Raw genomic sequence first — 21,512 nt, forward strand, 5'->3', positions numbered from 1 at the left:
TGTCTAAAATCATACTGCTCTTTTTCTTCTGCTTTTAATTTTCATAAAAAATGGGATAGAGGGGCCCCTGGGTGGCTCAGTGGTTGAGCATCTGCGTTTGGTTCAGGGCGTGATCCCGGGGTCCTGGGATCGAGTCCCACATCAGGCTCCCTGCAAGGAGCCGCTTCTCCCTCTGCCTATGTCTCTGTTTCTCTCTCTGTATCTCTCATGAATAAATAAAATAAAATCTTTTAAAAAAAAGAAAATGTATTAGAATATTTTCTTATGAATCATTAATTGAGATATAACTCAATTTATAGCTCAGAAACTGAGCTGGATATAGTAAAGATCTTAGGTAATAGATAACATTATACCACAAAAGTAGGGACATGGAGTCAAATGATTAATGATTTTCCTCATATTGAAATAATAATAATGCATCTGACGGTGTTGTTGTTGAATTATATATACTGTATAATGGTTTTATTTATAGTTTATATAATCATATTGATGTGTTCTGATTATATTCATAATATACCATTAAATATTATGTACATATTATAAATAAGATATATTATTTATAAATGTGCTATTTGATTATGTTAACTGTGTTTTCAAAATTGAGACTCAACTAAACTGATAAAATGTTAGATGTTTATAGAAATCTTTTGATACATTCCATCAAACGCTCCAGAGGAATTAAAACACAAACAGGTTAGAGAACGGGATTTCAGTATGACAATACTAAAAATGAGACAAGAGGACAAAAAGGCTCCTCCCATGCTCAGATTGTCTACATGAGTATTTCCCCAGAAGACCAATGCATTCATTGATAGTGCATTTGGTGTAAGTTTTGAAAACACATAGTGTTTTTTACTTAGCAGAGTTTCTATTTTACACACTGACTTTTCTGATTCTTAGAGCAGTATTTCGTGATCTTTCCCATGTGGACTTTTAAGAAATTTGATTTAACAATGTATTATTTGCCTGAATTAAAAATTTTTAAATGCAGTTAAATCAGGTATTTTCCCTCTGTGATATTAAGTAGGTCATATGATTTTTTTCTCAATTTTATTATTAAATTGACCAGTGGGTTGGTGATTATACTGACAAAGTAAATGACAAAAAAATCATGCCATGTATTTCTGGGTCTTTTTTTTTTTTTTTCCTTAAAAAAAAAAAAAAAACAAAAAAACCACAAGGGGATCCCTGGGTGGCTCAGTGGTTTGGCTCCTGCCTTTGGCCCAGGGAGTTGTCCTGAGGTCCCTGGATCGAGTCTTGCGTTGGGCTCCCAGCATGGAGCCTGCTTCTCCCTCTGCCTGTGTCTCTGCCTCTCTCTCTCTATGTCTATCATAAATAAATAACTAACTAAATAAATAAATAAATAAATAAATAAATAAATAAATCTTAAAAAAAAAAAGAAAACACAAAGCAACACCATGATAATTGCTAGCATAATTGAAATACAGTTTAGTTGGAATAAATTTATTTCTATATGACTGAGATGAAGTTTCTTTTTTCTTCTCTTATCCTGTCAAATGAAAATAGCTATGCAGATTTTTAGCAAATTTCGAGAGAAGTTTTGGTATGCCCTGAAAAATATGGGCCATACAAAAAATTCATAGAGATGTGTGTCATTGATAATCATTTTGAGAACAACTAAAAGCAATGATTTTTACCTAAATTGACAGTATAATTGGGATAATCTGATAAAAAAATATACCTAATATACAGCTGACTGAATATATCTATATAATCTATATATCTATATCTACATATTGATCTACATATTATTTATTTTCTATTATTTTTCATGATCCAGGAAAACAAACCCCTGCTCCCATATCCAAGTCATTTTCTGCTTGTTTAAATGGCTTTAATTTTCCTTTTAGCCCTTATCATTACCTGACCTTATAATGTATGTTTATTTTTAAAAATTTTTCCTAAATCCCCAAAGTCTGGAACAGAGGCTAGCATTTAATATGCATTAAATGAATATTTGTTGAATAAATAAAGATGGGGAAAGCATAAACTAGCTTTGCTTTAAAATCTGAGCTCCAAATAAAAAGCCACAAGGGAAGCAGGAATTACAGGTGTTTATGTTCCACTGAACTTTTTTGCATATTCTCAATTCTGCTTAGTTGTTTTCTTGGGGGAATTAACTGTAATGATGATTAATGATTCCTTTATGAAATGCTGGGTGGGGATATAGTCCAAACTGAGTTAGACTACAAATATATAAAGTAATATTTTGTAGTGTTATAGCCATAATTGCCTCTAAAGGCAGTATCGAATAAAATGGAATAATTACAATTTTTGGTGCTAGATAAAACTAGATTGAAATCTTAATTAACTTTATTTTATTATGACCAAAAATGTAAAAAAAAAAAAAAGAGCAGCCAGCCTCCATTTTTATGATAGAGTGAAGAGAAAAAGGAGTTTAAAATGAGATTTTTTTTTTTTAGCCAGAAAAGATTATGTCTGGAAGAATTTGAAAACCAATTCAGTGGTAGCTTACATTTTTTTAATATGAATTGTCCATGATAAGCTCTAAGGGGAAAGGAGAGAAGACTAGCTATGAAATTCTTCATATTTGTAAAACTTGTCTTCCCTGAATATGGAAAACGATAGAAAAAATTTAAAAGGCTTATACTAATGAAATAAGTGAGAAAGAAACATGGGGCTCCTGTTGAAAGTAAGATTATAATAGGCAGCCGCCTTTGGCCCGGGGCATGATCCCAGGATCAGGGATCGAGTCCCACATTGGGCTCCTTGCAGGAAGCCTGCTTCTCCCTCAGCCTGTGTCTCTGCCTCTCTCTCTGAGTCTCTAATAAGTAAATAAATAAATAATCTTAAAAAAAAAAAAAAAGCCTAGATCTTCTCTATTAAAAAACAAACAGGAATAGCATATTTAGACAACTTCAGATACTACTTATCAGAGGATGGCTTTAACAGATTGTTTTTATGGTGGCATCTACCTTAGGAGGAACATAATGAGGACTCTTACTTTGAAAAGGGGTCAGAGGAGACTGAACATAGAGAAAAATGTTGAGATTCAGTTGCGATCCATGCCAAGTCCCTTGACTCCAGCACACAGAGGGGAGGTAATGGGCCTGGAAACAGTAGTGGGGAGGCAGAAGCAAACATCACCTATTTTTTAATTTGATATTCAGAGAATTTGATATTTCACATAAATAATTTTTCCAATATTTAATTTTAAATCTCAAACATTTTCCTTAATGTTCTAGTGGATTTTGTGAAATATGATTCAACCATTCCTGTGCAAATTATGACACTTATTTCCAAACTGTGCTATCCAAAACCCAGTGTTTTCAGAAATATTTAAAGGACCATTCAAAGAAAACACAGCTTCATGGTTGAATAGTTTGCAGAAATACCGTGCATGCCGTTTTTACTGCACATGTTGGAGGATAACAGTGGCTCCATGAAGTCCGTTGAAAGGAAATTTGCTTGACTTTATTTAATTCCATATTTTTAAAATACATTTGATTATAGAACTAATTTTTGTAGAACACATTTGGAAGATACTAATTTTTTAAGGAGCACAGTTTGAGAATTAAGACCATCATTATTAATAACCCTTTATTGCCGTGATTCTCAAAGTTTAATATGCGTATGAATCTCCTAGGAAACTTGGTAGAGTGCAGATTCTGCTTCAGCATTTGTTGGAGGTGAGAATGAGACTCTACATTTCTAAACAGGTCCCTGGTGATGCCCAGCCAGCCTGCCTGGAGTCCGCACTCTGAACAGCATGGTTCTGTGGCATCATGGTTCTTTAGTTCCACAGAGATGATGGAGACCCGGAAAGATGTAAAGCCACTTTTACATTAGTGACTGCAGCCTCTTAGGCTAATGATGTGAAAGAGATTGTTAGGATGGAATCTTTTAGTTTCAGCCTTGACTGGCATCAGGATATCAAAGTGAAGGTAAGACAGAAGATAGAGTCCCTCTCACAGAAAAATTACCAGGAAGAGTGACGAAAAGTCTGTTCCACTGCTTCAAGACCACTCTCCTCCAGACCATTACATGTGAGAAGAAGGTGTGGAAAGAGAAGATTCCTGATAGGGCTGGTGTAAGAGAGCTGATGCACCTTAGGGTTAGGGTTAGGGTTAGGGTTAGGTTAGGGTTAGGGTTAGGGTTAGGGGTTCCTATTCTCCCTCCCTCCCTCTTTCCCTCTCCACCATTTCTTCTTTCTCTTCTTTCTTGTTTGGTTCCTTTATTGTTCCTTCTTTCTTCTTCTTTGTTTTTTGATATGTTATTCAGATTGTTGTCATCTTATTTGTAAAAAAAAAAAAAAAAAGACCTTTATAGCTACATATCTGGAATATGTACAGACTTTATTGCTATATGTTAATCTGTATCAGTAAAGAAATTGTGTATTTAATATTTTTGCATTCCTTTAGAGAATTCTTGTACATTGTAGATTTCATTTATGGATGGAGGAATGAAAAGAACAGAATACATATCTTAAAAACCATAAGTTATTTTGGGTGTCTGCTTGTGTGTGTGTGTATTCTCATTCAAGTGCTGAATAAATCCTGATTTTGTGCATTAAGAGCAAATACCCCCCCCCCCCACACACACACACACATGAGTGCCAAGACTTACTTTTGTCCTTTTGGCTGAGTGTGTACTTGCTTTTCTTAGTTCTGACAAATGACAAGGCAGCTTTCTGCCTTTGGAACTATCACCTCTTTGTGAGCTAATAATTATTATGTGTATTTTGGCCCTAGTGTTGGCACCAATTGATTGAGCATTTATTGTGAATCAGAAATCATGCTGGTATTTTAAGTATATTAATTTACAAAGGCCTCATTCCTCCCCAACTGTTGACGTAGGCACTTTTATCCCTATTGATAGGAGTAAAATGAGATTTGCCATATGTTAGCAAGTCTAAGCCATACCTAGGTCATATAGAGTAGTGAAGCCAGACTTTGAACCCAAGGAGCTAACAAGGCTTGTACCCATAGCAACTATGACAAAGGAGAGTATACACATTTGATATCTTCAAGGAGTCTGTTTCATCCTGCAAGTGAATGTAAATTTGGTGGGGATTTGTTCTCTATTTACAATGCTATTGCAAACATTATACCGTAGTTCTTCCTTTGCCCATTATTTACAATAACTGCAATTTAATATCATCTCAAGAGGTAACATTAAACTATACAGAATCCCCAAGATTAAAGAAAAATATGCTTTGATTTTATTTCTAATTCTTTTTGGGGATGAGAATTTGAACTATTCTGAGTTTTATGGGTATCCTATATATGTTCATGGACATAAAATTAATTCCCTGTGTCTCAAGGGTAGCACAGACATAAAAAGGCCAATTACAATTTTATGAATAGGAAATATAAGATCTGGGGCTTCGATTTTCTCTATTGTTGCATTCTAAATAACAGCGCTATTTCTAGGGAATACTTACATCCTTTCTGACACAGAACAACTAGGAACTTTCATTAGAGAAAAATCAAAGCAGATGCAATGTGAGTCCTCATATAGTGCAAGCAATGTTAAAATAGATTCCAAACTGGTGTCTTGTTTTGATGAAAACTCAGAAGACAATTTGGAGACTATTTGTCAGACTCCAGAGACTGAGGCACAGATGGAGTTCTGAATTAAGTGACTTTGTATTTTGAGATTTGAAATGAGCTCTAGTCCCAAATGTATATTTCAATGATTGTGAACTAATTAGATGTGGTAATTGATTATTAAAGAGTTTATAGTCTTAAAATTGTGAGGTTCATAAGTGATAATTTAAACATTTATAACAAAATTAAAAATGTAAACTTTATGTCGATTAATATATATAGATAGAATTGAGTGAACCAAGTTTTGGTTTGATTGGTCACAAAATAGTCTGGATTAGTGAATTTTCCAAGAAGCCAAAGAAAATTCCATGAGTTATCAAAAATTTAAATATTTTAACTAATTTAATATGGAAAACAACAAATTGGCTTCTTGCTTTTCCACTGCACCAAGCAATTTTGAAATGAATGCTATTTAGATTTTTTTTGGTTGACCAAAAAACATCCTGAATGCTAATTCATTAATAAGTATTCATTTCATGAATATGTAATGCATACCTACAATATGCCAGACTCTGTTCTTGGTTTTGTCGGTACAAAATACATGTTTCTGCCTTTGGGGAGAGAAAAACACCTACCTAAGTATACATATATATAATATATATCATGTATATATTATATACATATATATATATATATATATATATATTTTTTTTTTTAGTGGCCTGTATTATAGACTAAAAAATATGGAAGGTCAAGGAAGCTAGAGGTTCCAATTTTATGTAAGGTCATCAGGAGAGGCTTTACTGAGCAAGTGGTATTTGAAAGAGTTAGCCATACACTATCTAGGAGAGCAGCAGCTCAAGCCAAAGGAATTGCAAAGGCTCTGAGGCAGAAGCATATCCAAGTAGATCATGGCAAGCACACTGGTGTGGCTCAAGAGAGGACACTGCAGCAGACAGTTTTAGGAGATAACTAGGATCTCTCCAGGTCACGATCCACATTTGTGACAAAGTCCTCACTCCCATGTAGAATATGGAAGGAGGCATTGCGTTTTGCTAGAAAGTGAATGTGTATTTGCTTTAAACTTACTCCTCACGTATACTCATGAATACTATAATTATGTGCAAGAACATTTACTCACGATTGGGTATCTAGAAGGCCTCAGGTCTCACTGAGGATTTAGGGGGAAGTAAGGGAGCAAAGCCAGACCACCAGGTTGTGCTTCATCAAAGGTATGCTGACACTGAGGCAGCAAATGAAGAACAGGTAACAACCCACCCAGGTTACACTCCCTTTGCAGAATCAGGGGGCATTTTTTCTTTCTTCTTATGTGGCTCAGCCCACAAGAGCATCATGCCCTTTGCCCTGTATCACTCACTCAATCTTTACTTCTACAAATCGCTGTAACTCTCAGACTTCCCTCATGCAAGCTGAAGTCCTACCCTGGGGCTGTGGTAGAACAGGCATCTCCATTTTCCTTCCAGTTTATTTTATTTTATTTTACTTTATTTTATTTTATAAATGAATGATCTTTGATCTGTGTCAAAGATCTTATTCAACTCATTAACTAATGAGATATGCAGTAGGTGTTACAACTGGTTCAGAGAGAACTCAAGTACCACACAGTTATAGCCAAATAGGGAATGCTGAAATGAATTTATCCTTCTCACTTCTGATTCTTGTGGTTAAGCAGATACATCTGAATCCAAAGATAAACGTTTTAGGTCCTATGCTAAAATAACTTGGTGTAAGTAAACTATATTTTCCTAGATTTCTACCTTGACCGCTAATATATCTCTTTTTCTATTCTAGAAGAACAAAGACCCTCTTACATCTCCTTGCTGATTATAGCTCCTTTTTTACAATAACTATAGGAATAGTTTCTTGTTAAAATAACTATAGGAATAGCTGATATTTAAGTATCTTCATGTCTGAAACTGTGTCAAGCACTGTACAAATGCTGTGTCCCTATATTTACACAACATCCCTGTGGGGTCAATGGCACCAACACTCTCCTACTTTTACAGATCAGTAAAGCAAGACTCCACAGGGTCCATATATTGTCCTAAGTCATGGCAGGTAAGTGGCACGTGTACAAATGGAGTCCACATTGCAAAAAGGTTTATTCTACATTCTCAGAAATGCCTCCTAAGCAATGAAGGTCTGGGAAGCATCCACATTTTATACCAGTATTCTCTGAACATCTTATCAAAGAGGCTTGGGCTGAAATGGATGAGGTGGGCCAGGCTAGGAGAAGCTAAGATCATGGATCCTGGCTGTGCATTTTGCTCTTAACAAAAATATTTGGAGAACTGGAAATAAAAGGAAGGAAGGAACGTACAAAGATGAGTTAACAAGCTTGATTTGAATTCTGTCAACTGTAGAGAATTAAAAAGACTTTCAGGAGGAAAGTGACCTTGTTCATTAGCATAAATTGAAAATACATAATATATTGGAGCTCCCGTTCTAATTAAGATGGGAAACAGAACAGTGGCAGGCTGATGACACTGGGCATATGAGACATTCTGTTTTATCACGTGTAGAAATAGACCCAGTGATGGCCAGTTAGTTTATGATGGAAACTGATTAGGTCTTACATTTCTTGGCTATGCATATTTGTTCTTTCTCCATTTTATTGTAATGAAATAAAATGTTTTTAGATTTCTCATATATGAAGATGATAAAATTATGACACGTTCAATTACAATTAGCATTTTTCTTTTTCTCTTTTTTTTTTTAAACCATGGAACACCTCACAAATCTACATGTCATCCTTGCGGAGGGGTCATGCTAATTTCTGTATAGTTCCAATTTTACTATATGTGCTGTGGAAGTGAGCACTCACATATTTCTTTTAATGGAAAATTAATTCTATAGATCCACAAAGAAATGCTTGTTTTCCTCCTCATTCCTTCCCTAAGTTCTCTTGTGCATACCAGTTGTTTAGAAGAACAGAAGAAGCACACTTGCACACACATACACCCCCCCCCCCCCCACAAATTAGAAGTTGCCAAACTATCAGATGGGAGAGAACCCTGAACTCACAAATTAGAGATTTCTTCCATGTCTTAATGCATTGGTTGGAATTACATTTTATTTTATTTATTCAGGTCATACTTATTTAAAATATATTTATTTATACATAGGTTGATTGTACACAGGTATATTTTATATAATTACATTTAATTTGCCATTGAGTATCTGTATGTTTCCAAAGTGTGAAAGTTGGTTTATTAATATGCTCCCAAAATGAATTATTTATTTTTGACCTATATTTTCCAAAGCATATTTTACATGCCTTCAACCACCTTTATTACTTAAAAATCACAGTTCCTAAATCCTAGATGACTTCACTGGATAACAACAATGTAGTTAAGTATCGTACCATACAAATTAGTTTTAAAATTTTCTAAATGATTTATTCATTGTAAGCTATCATTTAAGGGAAATAATTATAACTTCCATTTTAAAATTTTTGATAGTTTTGTAAGCTTTCAATTTCTGCTGTAACAAAGTAGTGCAAATCTAGTGGCTTATTACAGTGTTACAGTTCTGGAGGCCAGAAATCTGAAATAGGTCTTCTGGAGGTACCATTAAAGGCTGTGTTCCTTCTGTAGTCTCTAGGAAAGAATCTGTTGCAGCCTTCACCAACTTCTAGAGGCTACCTGCATTCTTTTATTCCTAACAATCCAAACTCCCCTTCCATTCTTGGACTCCAATCTTGGACTCCTACCTTTTTACCCACATGCTTATAAAGACTCGTACAGGAGTAGTTTACACTGCATCCATGTAGATAATCCAGGTTAATCTTATCATTTCAAAATTCTTTTATTTATTAATATTTATTTATTTATTTATTCATGAGAGAGAGAGAGGCAGAGACACAGGAGGAGGGAGAAGCAGGCTCCATGGCAGGAGCCCGATGTGGGACTCGATCCCGGGACTCCAGGATCGCACCCTGGGCCAAAGACAAGCACTGAACCGCTGAGCCACTCAGGGATCCCTTCATTTCAAAATTCTTAATCACATTTGCAAAGTCTGTTTTTGCCATGTGAGGTAATATACTCATGGGTTTTGGGGATTAGAGTATGGAAATCTGTGAAGAGAGGGGAAGCTTTATTCTCTTTACTACAGTATTATTCTGTTTTCTATTTTTATCATTCCTTGTACAAACCTTTATCTGTAAGTTTGGAAAATATATTCTGCACCAAATATAATAAGAATTAATGTTCCTTGAATATATTTTTATGTAACTATATAATATTTTAAAAGATTTATTTATTTATTTATTTATTTATTTATTTATTTATTTATTTGAGAGAGAGAGAGAGATTGCAAGTGAGGGGAAGGGAAGGGGAAAGGAAGAGAGAATCTCAAGCAGATTCCCTGCTGAGCACAAAGCCCAAATGTAGGGCTCCATCTCACATTCCTGAGTTCATGACCTGAGCTGAAATCAAGAGTCAGATGCCTACCTGTCTGAGCAACCCACGCACCTCAATGTATAACAATATTTTTAATTTTTAAAAAGCTAGTGATTCCATTCCATGCAAATTAAATTTGAATGATGCATGAATTTTGAGTTGCTATTTTTCATTTGCTTGTTTCTTTATTCCATTACCATAACTTATGTAGTTTTTAAGACATAAAATATGACAATTTAGCTACTTTATTGTTCTAAAATGATGACAATTTTTTTGAGTCCATACCCTTTCCATCTCAGATGAAGAGGTATAGTACTAGATCAAATCTAATAAAACAGTTTCTAATTTGATTAACCTCAATTACCTGATATAAATTGGAGCTTTTGCCAAGTACTCTATTGAGATCTCTTCCCATGATTGATTAAAATTTGACCATTAATTCTTTCCCATTCTTCCCATTAAGTGGGAAGTCCATGGCTTCTTTCTCTAAACCTGGGCTAGCTCTGTGACTGACTTTATCAAACTGAATGGAAGAGAAATGATGCCAAAGGATTTCATGTTTGAGTGTCAAGAGATTCACAGTTTCCATTATCCCTGCCTTGAACCACTCCCTCCATTATGATGAGTGAATCTTGGTTAGGATCTTTTAGGATGGCCAGAAGACATCTACTACATTGGTATCAGCAGTTAGCAGAGGATCTTTATTTTTTTATTTTTAAACTTTATTATTTAGATCTGTTTTAGGTTCACATAAAAAATTGAATGAAAGTAAAGAGAGTTTCTTTACATCCTCTGTCTCCCAACATGCACAGCCTCCTCCACTGACAACATCCAGCACCCAATAGCACAGTCCTTACAACTAATGAGCCTACATTGAAATCACCAACAGTCCATAGTTTACTTTAGGTTGAATTTTTAGATTTTTATTCTTTTTTCATTGCATGGATGGAAACAAATTTTCAGGTCTTCTGTTATGCCAATTAAAAATCCCCAGACTCTGAGACTGCAATTTCTTGTGCTCTATTATGTTTTCTAGTTACCTAGCCTCTCTTCAATTTTGCTCATTTGAACCTTTGAATTTTTTTATTCCCTTCTCATAAAACCTTATATTTTATGTAAGAACACTTGACTTTTGGTGCATATGTTTAAAAAAAAAAACTGAGTCTACTCCTTTACTATTCTGAATTAAGGAGTAAGGAGTAATCATGCAAGGATTACTTATTATTTGCCTATAATTTCTCAGAATATGTTCACATTTATATCATCTTAAAATGCCTCAGATGAGAAGATCACAAAAAATAGTCTCAATAATGAGGTACATCTGGAAAGAAGATTCAAAGTCATTGTAAAAAGATCATCAATGCTTTAACTACTTTGGTTAAAAAGAAGAAAATAAACATCAATACAAATCAAGCTCCCCAAAGGCAACTCTTGCTTATAAGTTAAAGGCATATGTATACAAATCTCTCTCTGAATGCATATGTTGTAATATTGTTTTTATACAAAAGGACATATACTATACATGTTTTTGCTTATAACTTTCTTTATTCACACAAAAATATATGGTTGAGATTTTTCCATGTCAGTGTATAATGTCTTTTATAACTACTGTGTACTTTTCATTTATAAAGGTGACTTTCATTCATGTAGCTATGATAGATTGTTAAGATACTTTCATATTTTCATTGTTATAAATAATATTTAGATAAATACTTAAATATAAATTTGTTAGCTACTGAAGCATGTATAAAACATATTCCCTTAGTGGTGGGACTCACTTTTGCATAAAGATATAAAGACTTATTTAATAAGTAAAGTTGTTATAAGTTGCCCACTTTCACATTTTCTTGGATTTCATTTTTGGAGGGATTTCATCATTTTAATTTTATGAATATATTTGCTATCAGTAGATAGTGAATAGATTGATAGATTGATAGATTAATAGATTGATAGATCAATTGAGAGAAGAAAATAATTCTTGAGTGATTTTTCAGGCCTAATATATATTCCCCAATTCTATCATATACTGCCCTTTATAAGAATCCAAGATACCTGCAATAGTAAAATAAGAAAGAACTGATAGATTTTCATGTAAATATAAATACATGAATTACTGACTCAAATGTAGTTATTGTAGTAATAGTAGTTGCCCTTTGTGTTGAATCTAATTCATTCCATCTTTAAAATTTGAAGCAAATATTAAAATAATTTTAGCTATCCTAAAATTATTTCTTTATCCTCAAATGGAGTATAAAGAATGATGGCTTTCTTTAACTGGATTCTCCATTGCTTTACTTTTTGCCACTTAAGAGAAAACTCAGAGAAAAAATACTTTGATATTTTTCTAGAACCTCTTTAACTGTAACTCATTTTGGGTCCTCAATAAGAGAACAAATACAGAATTCTCAAAGGTCTTTTTTGTTACTTTATAATACCGAAAAAGAGGCACATATATAAGAACTTTCTCACATGGCTATTAACGAGCCATCTAGGATGGCAGAGTGATACAATTTTATTGTGAATGAACAGAAGTCACTGGACTTCAGATTTAAAAAAGCAAAACATAATTATAAACAATGATTGTCAAGGTGCCATTGCCAATTTTAAAATAATTAATTACAATTTGAGAATGGAAATTATTTAAAAAGAAAAATTGTGCTATATCATATCCTAAGGATACCTTAAATTGTAAACCAGCCCTACATAATTATTTGGCATATTTTTTAAATATTTGAGAAGTCAGTCTTGTGTAGCCTATTGATTGCAGCTATTTGTAAGCAGTAGAAGCAAACTGTAAACTCTAGGTTAATTGTGTTTAAATTCTAAGACATTGACCAGACCCATTGCAAAGCATAAAAGACTTTATCTGTTTCTCCCCAGGAATTACTTCAGGGCTTGGAATAGGGTGAGTTGAGTTTGTATTGGTCCGTCTTTGTAACCAGGCTGCTCTTCAGATAATGCAAGCACTTTAGTCAATAGGACATAGCAGAACCTATTGCTTTGGAGATGTGATTTCTTTTGGAAATGGATGATAAATCATAATTATATAAACTGAGGGAAGACATAACATACCTATCAGCTGCATAATAATTATCATAGCAAGAAGAACCTATTGCATTTGCAAGATTAGAACTAACAGGTTTTTTAGAGTATGCAATAAATCAGTTTTGAAAATGCCAAGTCAAATCAGGTATGCTAAGCTATTAAGTAGTGTTTGGTTTACAACAAAACCAGAAATTGAGTTATAGAATTTGCTTTAGACATTTCATTTGCAAAGTACATAAGCAATACTAAAGATACGATGATTTGCATATGCAACAATTTTAAGCACACATTGGAAAAAAATTCAAACTGCAATGCAAAATAGTACTATTTTTATTTGAAGGGAATAAAATCAATTCACGAAGTTAAATTTTAAAAGTTAATAATCACTCCTATAGTTCTAATATAATATAGGAATTCTATTTTTCTTTATAATTAGATAAAAACATACAACTTAAGCAAAGCTATTCAATATGCTCTGCTATGAACTAACTCTGTGACCAAAGGACAGTTATACTCTCTTGGGGAATGGGACATTTTTGCTGTGTCAGTAAGAAGTACTTTTTTTTTCTGGTCTTAGTTTTCTATAGATATCCCTATCTATCACTAAAAGTGAAAAATGAGCCAACAGGTAAGGCTTTGGACAATCACCTACTTTTAATTCTTTTCATGTGTTCATATGATATGTTGCATACTCTTTCATTAAGGAGGAAAGTTCTTCTTAAACAAACAATACTCTAGACTCCAAGGCTTTTTTATTGCTAGTATCTATTCTATGTTGCTAAGAACAGTAAGAATGTATCATTATTTCTTAATATATTTTCAAGTTTTGATGTTGGTGAAACCATGCTTTTGTATTTATGTTTTAATTTTTTCACTTTACATGCTTTCTTATTTCTTAGAGATCAACTAATGAAGTCAAACAAAGAAGGATAAAATGATTAGGAAAGGAAAAATACATTTTTGTTGTTGTTTATGGATTGTGGTTTATACTCTGGCCATTCTGTAGAGCATTTTGTTCTTAATAACTGTTGACTGAATAACTGATAATAAAGTGGTAGATTTTCACTTGTAAGTAATGTACTTAAATACTTTTTAGGACCTATTGATGGTACTGATTAAATAATGTCTTAATAATGCTCGTTTGTATTTGTTTTGTCCATATCCAATTTTTATATTTGATTACTTTTATATAACTAAAATTTTTCAAACATCTGTAAAAGTAAATGAGAGTGTTTCTTTTATACAAAGTTTGACTATAAAAGAATGTTTTCATGTTTTGGTGTAGTTATATGCCTAATCCTACAAAATAATTACTATAAAAAACTTCAATTTTATTTCAATGAAGCTGTTAGTATTTAAGACATCTTCCTTGAATTTGACATGTGTGTTTGTACATTATTTGAATATCCACATTGGTGGGCAAATTTGTGGATGTGTTTGATTTTTAAAATAGTAAACTTCCGAGTCCAGAGAACAATGTGGATTATCAAGATGCATTAACCTATTTGTGATGAAGGAGAAACTCTCCAATTCTATAATGGGTTGCTGAATGATTCTGAAAGCATCCAAGGGGAATGAAAACATTGCTTTTATTCTTTGTAGTTAAAGTACAATTTACATGCAGTGAAATGCAAAAATCTTAAACAATTTGATGTGTTTTAAGAAATGCTAAATCTATGTAGTTCACATCCCTCATCATTCATTCTGCAAACATTTATTGAAAGCCAAGTGTGACCCCTACTTGGTTCAGGTGCAATTGTGAGTCCAGTCAAATTATCACCCACAGGTATGGGGAGGAAGCCAAGAAAATTTGTTGTTAGGGGTAGAACGTCTTTAATATAAATATTTACAGGAAGGAGAAATAACAAAAGAGTGGATCACTTCTACTTTGGAAAGCAGATTCAGAAAGATGGCCTATTAGAGATGGTATTTTGCCCTGCCTCCATGCTGCCATTTCATGAACTGGCAGGGAAAGTGCGGTTTACTTTAAAAATTTTGCATTATAGTTAAGGTAGCAGCAATCTGGGACCAAAGGCTCTTTCTTGAAATAATTTTTTTTAAAATTTTTATTTATTTATGATAGTCACACAGAGAGAGAGAGAGGCAGAGACACAGGCAGAGGGAGAAGCAGGCTCCATGCACTGGGAGCCCGACGTGGGATTCGATCCCGGGTCTCCAGGATCGCGCCCTGGGCCAAAGGCAGGCGCCTAAACCGCTGCGCCACCCAGGGATCCCTTGAAATAAATTTCTTAGGTTGATTAATGCTTAAATGTCATAATACTTGTTCAATGTCATGAGATTCGCTGTAATCTCCAAACAGTTGGTTTTACATCATTAATAATAACATTCTTATAAATTTTATTCCATAGTAACTAAAATTTCCGAATTAAAGTTTTGTTTTATTTTGTTTTGTTTAATTTCAAATGTCAGTTTGCTAGGTCCCATTACACAAAATGACAAAATGGTTTCAAATCATTTTGAAACCAAATCAAATCATCTTGTTGCCTAATAAAAAGGCTGTGGTAAGGATAAAACATAAAGTGAAACCTTTTAAGAAAAAATTTCCTTATTACTGATGAATGAAAGGTGTTTTATTATTCCTACCATGTTTGGGCCTGAGAGAGACATTACTGAACAATAAACTGAGAGGTTAGAAAATTAATTCTGCAGCAAATTTAAAATAAACAAGTTAAAAGAGCTTGGAGCTGAAATTTAAAGGAGGTTCAAAACAAAAACGTGATTTTTTTTGAATTATTTGAGTGAGAAATTTTCCCTGACTAGAAAGCTAAAAACATTAACGATATTACATGAAACAGTTTCAGATACCATAAATGTTAGCATAAGCAGTTTGATACATAAGACTTCATATTAAGAAACTACTAATGAGAGAGGTGCTCTTAGGAATTCTATGCATTAATAAATTGATCTAAATAAATGGCATTTACAGCTTATTACTTATCTGAAAATCATTAAAATTTTAATTATTTAAGAGTGACACTTTTGTTCAAAATTGATTTTTTAGGAAATAATTCAATAGTCAAATTTTACTGAGAGCTGCCATTTTTAAATCAGGAAAAAAAATCATGCTCTAGCTCTGATCTAAATTTAGCAAAGATTCTTCATCAGAGTTTAATGGCTCAAACTTCAAATTACAGGGACATAGACACAGAGGTTTCACAAAAATAACTCAGCAGAATTGGAACAAAACAAATAGCTCTATTTTATAACCATACATGTTCACTGATGCCATTTTGCCACTTGTAATATGTTAGGCTATTAATAGAAAAGTTGTGGATAGCCTGAGGTCATTTCTCACTCTAAATTGTGTTTTTCAACCATGACTGCACATTGGAACCACCTGGGAGTTTTAAAAATTACTGATGTCAGGGTTCCACCCCTGGAGTTTTTGATGTAATTGGTCTGAGATGCAGGTGGACATCAGGACTTCCAGCCAAGGTTGAGAAACACTACTCTAGAGAAACTTGAAACGTGAGAAGCTTGGAGATTTTAAAGGAGGCCCCAGAGACAACTCTGCTAAGAAATTACAGGAAAATAACTGCTGTACGTTGCTGAAAGATAGAACACATAGTGTCAGGTAGGGAAGATGCCTCAAGAAGGGTTTCTTCAAATATATTACGTGTTTATCATAGATTTAAAACAATCTATTCAGAGAACATCTTACAGGAACAGCGATCAAAGCAATTCTCAATTGTGTTAATAATTTTTGTTCATAAAATTTTGATGATGCAGAGAACGTAGAGCCTCTCAAATCCGTGATGTTGTTAAAGATCAAAATAACACTTTGAAGGCACCTGAAAGGTCAGTTAAATTATAACAAGATATTTCTGATATGTGATTGGAATTTACTTTTGCTCTATTTTTCTGTTTATGTAGTAACCAAATAGTTAAGAGTTATATTATTTCATAAGTAATCTCTAATCTCCACAAAATAAATGGGACTATAAAAAGTTTACCCCAGTTTCTGTGGAGCACATAAATAATTACTTTCAAGGGATGTTTAAATGAAATTATTTCCCTGACTGGAGGGATGGGGATAGGTAAAGATTTGTCCTTTGTGAGTAATAAGAAGACTGTACTTGGATATAAAAATAGTAAAGAAATAATTAGCTTTAAAAAAAAAAAGCTAAATTCCATGTTTAGCAAAGTTAATGAGTCCCTAAATTCCTAAAGCTGAATATTCGTGTGTAAATGAGCACACTAAACCAATAGAGAATAACCTTATATTTGTGAATATTTAGCTACAACCGAATTTCTTTTTATCATTCTATATCTCCTAGGTTTAAATCAAACAGATGTGTTGGCTCCTAAAAGGCCCCAAACAAGTTTTACTTTCCTGACAATATCCTTTATTAATGGATTATTTTTTGAGAAATAATTTATCAAGAATAAATCAAATTTACATTTTCAAAATTGTACATTGGGTCAGTTGACCAGATCCGTGATCTCTTTTATGTTTCCAGCTAACAAGTTTGGTTCTTGATATATAGATGTTCAAAATACATTAAAAGTATACACTTTATTAATTGCATTTTTGAAGGGACTAGTGTAAGCTAGTTATTTTTTAAGATGTTTGGCATTTTGCATATTTACCCTATCATTTATAGTGAATAATTTACAAGATATAGCTATATGATCATTTTTGAATATCAGTAACTGAATATGCAAGAGGTGAAAAGACAAGATTTTAAGTATGGGCTGAAGAGTTTGAACTTGAATAATTAGCCAAAAAAATATCACACTCTTAGTGGAAGATTAATTTTTCTTTTGGGGGAAATTTTTGTAGAACAGAAATAAATTGAAAAAGTGGAGGCAGAAGCTTAAGGGAAGAAAATGGGTAGGTCAATTTGAAAAGTCTGGGACCTGGGAAGGACAGAATACTCAAGGACTTGAAAATAGAAAACAAAAACAAAAACAAAAACAAAAAAAAAGAAATAAAAGAAAATAGAAAACGTTACTCTGTAAGAAGGTAAGGGCTGCCATGTGCTAATCTGATCATGCACTACGCTAATTACTCTGTGTCTAATTGACCCCATAAAGTGATTTGTACCAAGAAGGGGTTTGGTAATATTTACTACATTAATATTAGATGGTGGAATTGGGGATGGATATGGCTGAAACGTGTGAGGACTTTGATGACTTGCCCAGATTTTGTTACATTGGGTTTTGATAAAACAAATACAAGAAGGAAACAGAAGAGATAGAAAAGATGAATGGAACCCAAAGAAGGCCAAAGCTCCCTCTAAGGTGTTACTTACCCATTACTTATCCATTGGTTTCCTTGCACCATGTACAAGTCACTTATCCAGAGTAGAGTTTTCAGAGTTAACAGGGCCACTTCTTCATTTTCCGTTTCCCTACTTCACAGTCCTGAGGCCTCAGAGGAAAATTAACCAGAGAGGGTTGGGCAACGCTATGCAGTTTTTAGGATCATCTTTCAAATTACTCATTTCCACGAATGTTGAGTAATCAGGCTGAGAAAATAAAATGAAAACAAGCAGACTTGGTTTGTGGGACATGTGATTTGTTTCAGGATTTCTTAAGCAGCAAATGAATCCTGGTAGACATGCAAGAGCTTGCTTCTATTCCGGAATAAACAAGATGTGTTTCACTGGAAAATTGCAGATATATCAAAGGATAACTTGACAGCAAGTGTACAGATTACTATAAAAATGTTTCCTTCTTTTTTTTTTCACATGCATGTGTAATTCCTGCTTCAGTGCAAGAGGGCTAAATACCAGCTTATTTAATATGCTTAGTGTCAACTTCTACATAAGGAGAGTTTTTTTTTTTTTTTTTTTTTTTTTTTGAGGTAAGAAGAGGAGATAGAGGAGAACATTAATTCCAGATGGCTTTGAGCAAATGTAGAAAGGTGAACATTCATAGGCTTCCAAATATCTGTTGGCTAGTTGACATTTACAAACACCGTACTAGGTAAGCTTTTTCCCTTAGCAATATTCATTCGGGTTCTGACAGCAGGTAAAGGATGTGTGAAATGTAATATGCCATTCAAATATAGAAAAGAAAGAGAAGATTATTTGTAATCACTATTGGGAAACATCACAAGAGCCAAATTTTTCTGTTGTTTTAAATGTCCCATTAATGCTTTGCAAAAAATCCAGTCTGTTATTTATAATATTCAGAACTACTGGCTCCATTTCTAACATCAAACTTTAAGGTCAGTTTCTGAGTGGCACGTTATCTATTTAAATGAGGAAGCACTATGGTTTGAATTCCTAAGCATACCCTACTGAAACTGGATTAGAACAGAAGGTAGTGTTAATATGAAGGGGAGTATTTATAAGGATTGTTAAGAATGCAAGCTCGGGACCGACTAACTGTAATCCTTTACTGCTGGTATGTGTGCACCATTCAGTTGCAAGAAAACAAAATGTGTATTTCCAAGCTGCATGTTCTAAGAACTGAAGAAATCCAACATAACAAATATTAAATTCCCAAATAGTATGCAAATACACATCAATGTGTTCAACGTAACACGGCAGCTGGAGGAGAGAACTCCAAGCAACATGTGTAGTTGATTGTGATGAATGTTTATATGTACACAGATGTCATTTCAGAAATGTGAAAATATGGAAATAATTCTAGGGTTTCTGGTTGCTATATTAAGTTCTAGAAGTCGTCTAACTTCAAAAACAAAAATAGTTTAAAAAATAGAATGCCTATTAGCTTTGACATCTCTCTATTTACTTATGTATTTCTCCCTTGACCACGTGCACAAGTACTCTCACATATTGGAGATATATATACATAGCCACATGTGTACATATTTACACCCATACATATATGAGTATACACCAAAATATTATAAGTGGTTATTGTTAAGATGAGTCTGGTAGATTATCTTCAATTTCTACTTTTTACATATCTGCATTAATTGCACATTTTTAAATAAGCCCTGTGTTACTTCCTAAGAAGTGAGAGAGAAAAAAATTGTCAATTTTGGTAAATAAAAAAAAAAGTACCTAGGGAATCAAGACATTCTTCAGAGTCTGTGATTTATATCTAAAAATGGTCTTTAAAAAAATAAAAATAAAAATGGTCTTTAATAATGAGATAGTCCTCATAACTCTACGAATATCCACAATCACATGCAACTTGATTATTTTGTTGTTGTTATGGGGTAGATATGTTTAACATTATTTAAATGATTTGAAGAATTGTTCAAACTTTCTAGAATAAGTTTCCTTAGATTTTTATATGTAGATATTGTAATCAGTGATGTTGTGAGCGACATTTACTTATAAATTCTAACATTTAAATTTTTCTGCACATACAATGTAATTTGCAAATAATGACCAGTATATTTCTTTTTTTTCCAATACTTAGGCACTTTTTATTTTTCTTTTATTGAATTGACTGGGGAATCTTGTGTTGCTTCTGATCTCAGAAGGAAAGACTTTAATATCTCCTTTATTAATTATGACATTTGCTGTAGGTTTTTATGGCTATCTCTAATCAGGTTAAAGAAATTCCATTTTATTCCTCATCTGTACATTTAAAAAATACAATATTGTGCATCCTTTGAGATAAGATTTCTTCTTTCAAACTGTTAATGCTGTAAATTACACTGATTGATTTTATGATGTCAAAATAATCTTGTATTATTAGAATAAACCTGTTTTTTATTTATTATAGATTTTATTGGATTATAATTCACATACCATCAAGTTCACCCTTTAGGCGTGTATAATTGATTAGTATATTCATAAAGTTACATAATGATCACCACAAATTCCAGAACAGTTTTATCACTGAAAAACACCAAATTCTGTATGTCTTATTAATAAGATCCTATTAACTCCTCTCCCCGGCACCTGGCAATGACTGATCTACTTTCTGTCTCTATGTATTTGCTGTTTTTGGACATCCTATATAGGCAAAACCACACAATACCTTTTGTGTCTGGTTTTATTCACTTCATGATGTTTTCAAGGTCCATTCATGATGTTGCAGTGTGTTGTTCATTCCTTTTTAGAGTTGATAAAAAGTGGACATGCCATTTGTTTATCAATTCAACTGATGGGCATTTGGGCCCTTTCTGCTTTTTGGCTGTTATGGATAAAGGTGCTAAAACAGTTGTGTACATTTCAGGTAGAAGTATGTTTTCAGCTCTCTTGGATATATACCTAGGAATAAAATTGCTGGGGCATTTAGTCACTCTATGTTTACCTTTGGTGAGGAAATATAAAACTGTTTTCCAAAGTGTCTGTAGCACTTCACATTCCCACCAGAATTGTATGAGGGTTTGTCTCCACATTGCCACCCTAGTGCGTGGAAAATGGTGTCCTATTGTAATTCTGATTTGTATTTCTCTTTTGACTAATAATGTTGAGCATCTTTTCATGTGCTTCTTGCACATTTATGTATCTTCTTTGGAGAAGGATCTATTCAAATCCTTTTCCCATTTGTAATTGTTGAGCTGCAAGGGTTCTGTATGTATTTTGAATATAAGTCCTTTATGAGATGTATGATTTGG

General features: G+C 33.3%; 1 protein-coding gene and 1 non-coding gene across 4 annotated transcripts in view; one reads left to right on the forward strand and one right to left on the reverse strand.

Moving 5' to 3' along the window:
- The window catches only part of GPC5 (glypican 5), a 1,343,656-nt gene that overhangs the window by 562,664 nt on the left and 759,480 nt on the right, over positions 1-21,512 (forward strand). The window lies entirely within an intron of this gene.
- Positions 8,269-8,372, reverse strand: LOC119865273. Its single transcript, XR_005376653.1, has one exon. It is a non-coding gene; the product is annotated as a U6 spliceosomal RNA (small nuclear RNA).

The sequence above is a fragment of the Canis lupus genome, chromosome 22 (assembly GCF_011100685.1).
Source record: "Canis lupus familiaris isolate Mischka breed German Shepherd chromosome 22, alternate assembly UU_Cfam_GSD_1.0, whole genome shotgun sequence".
Taxonomy (NCBI): Eukaryota; Metazoa; Chordata; class Mammalia; order Carnivora; family Canidae; genus Canis; species Canis lupus.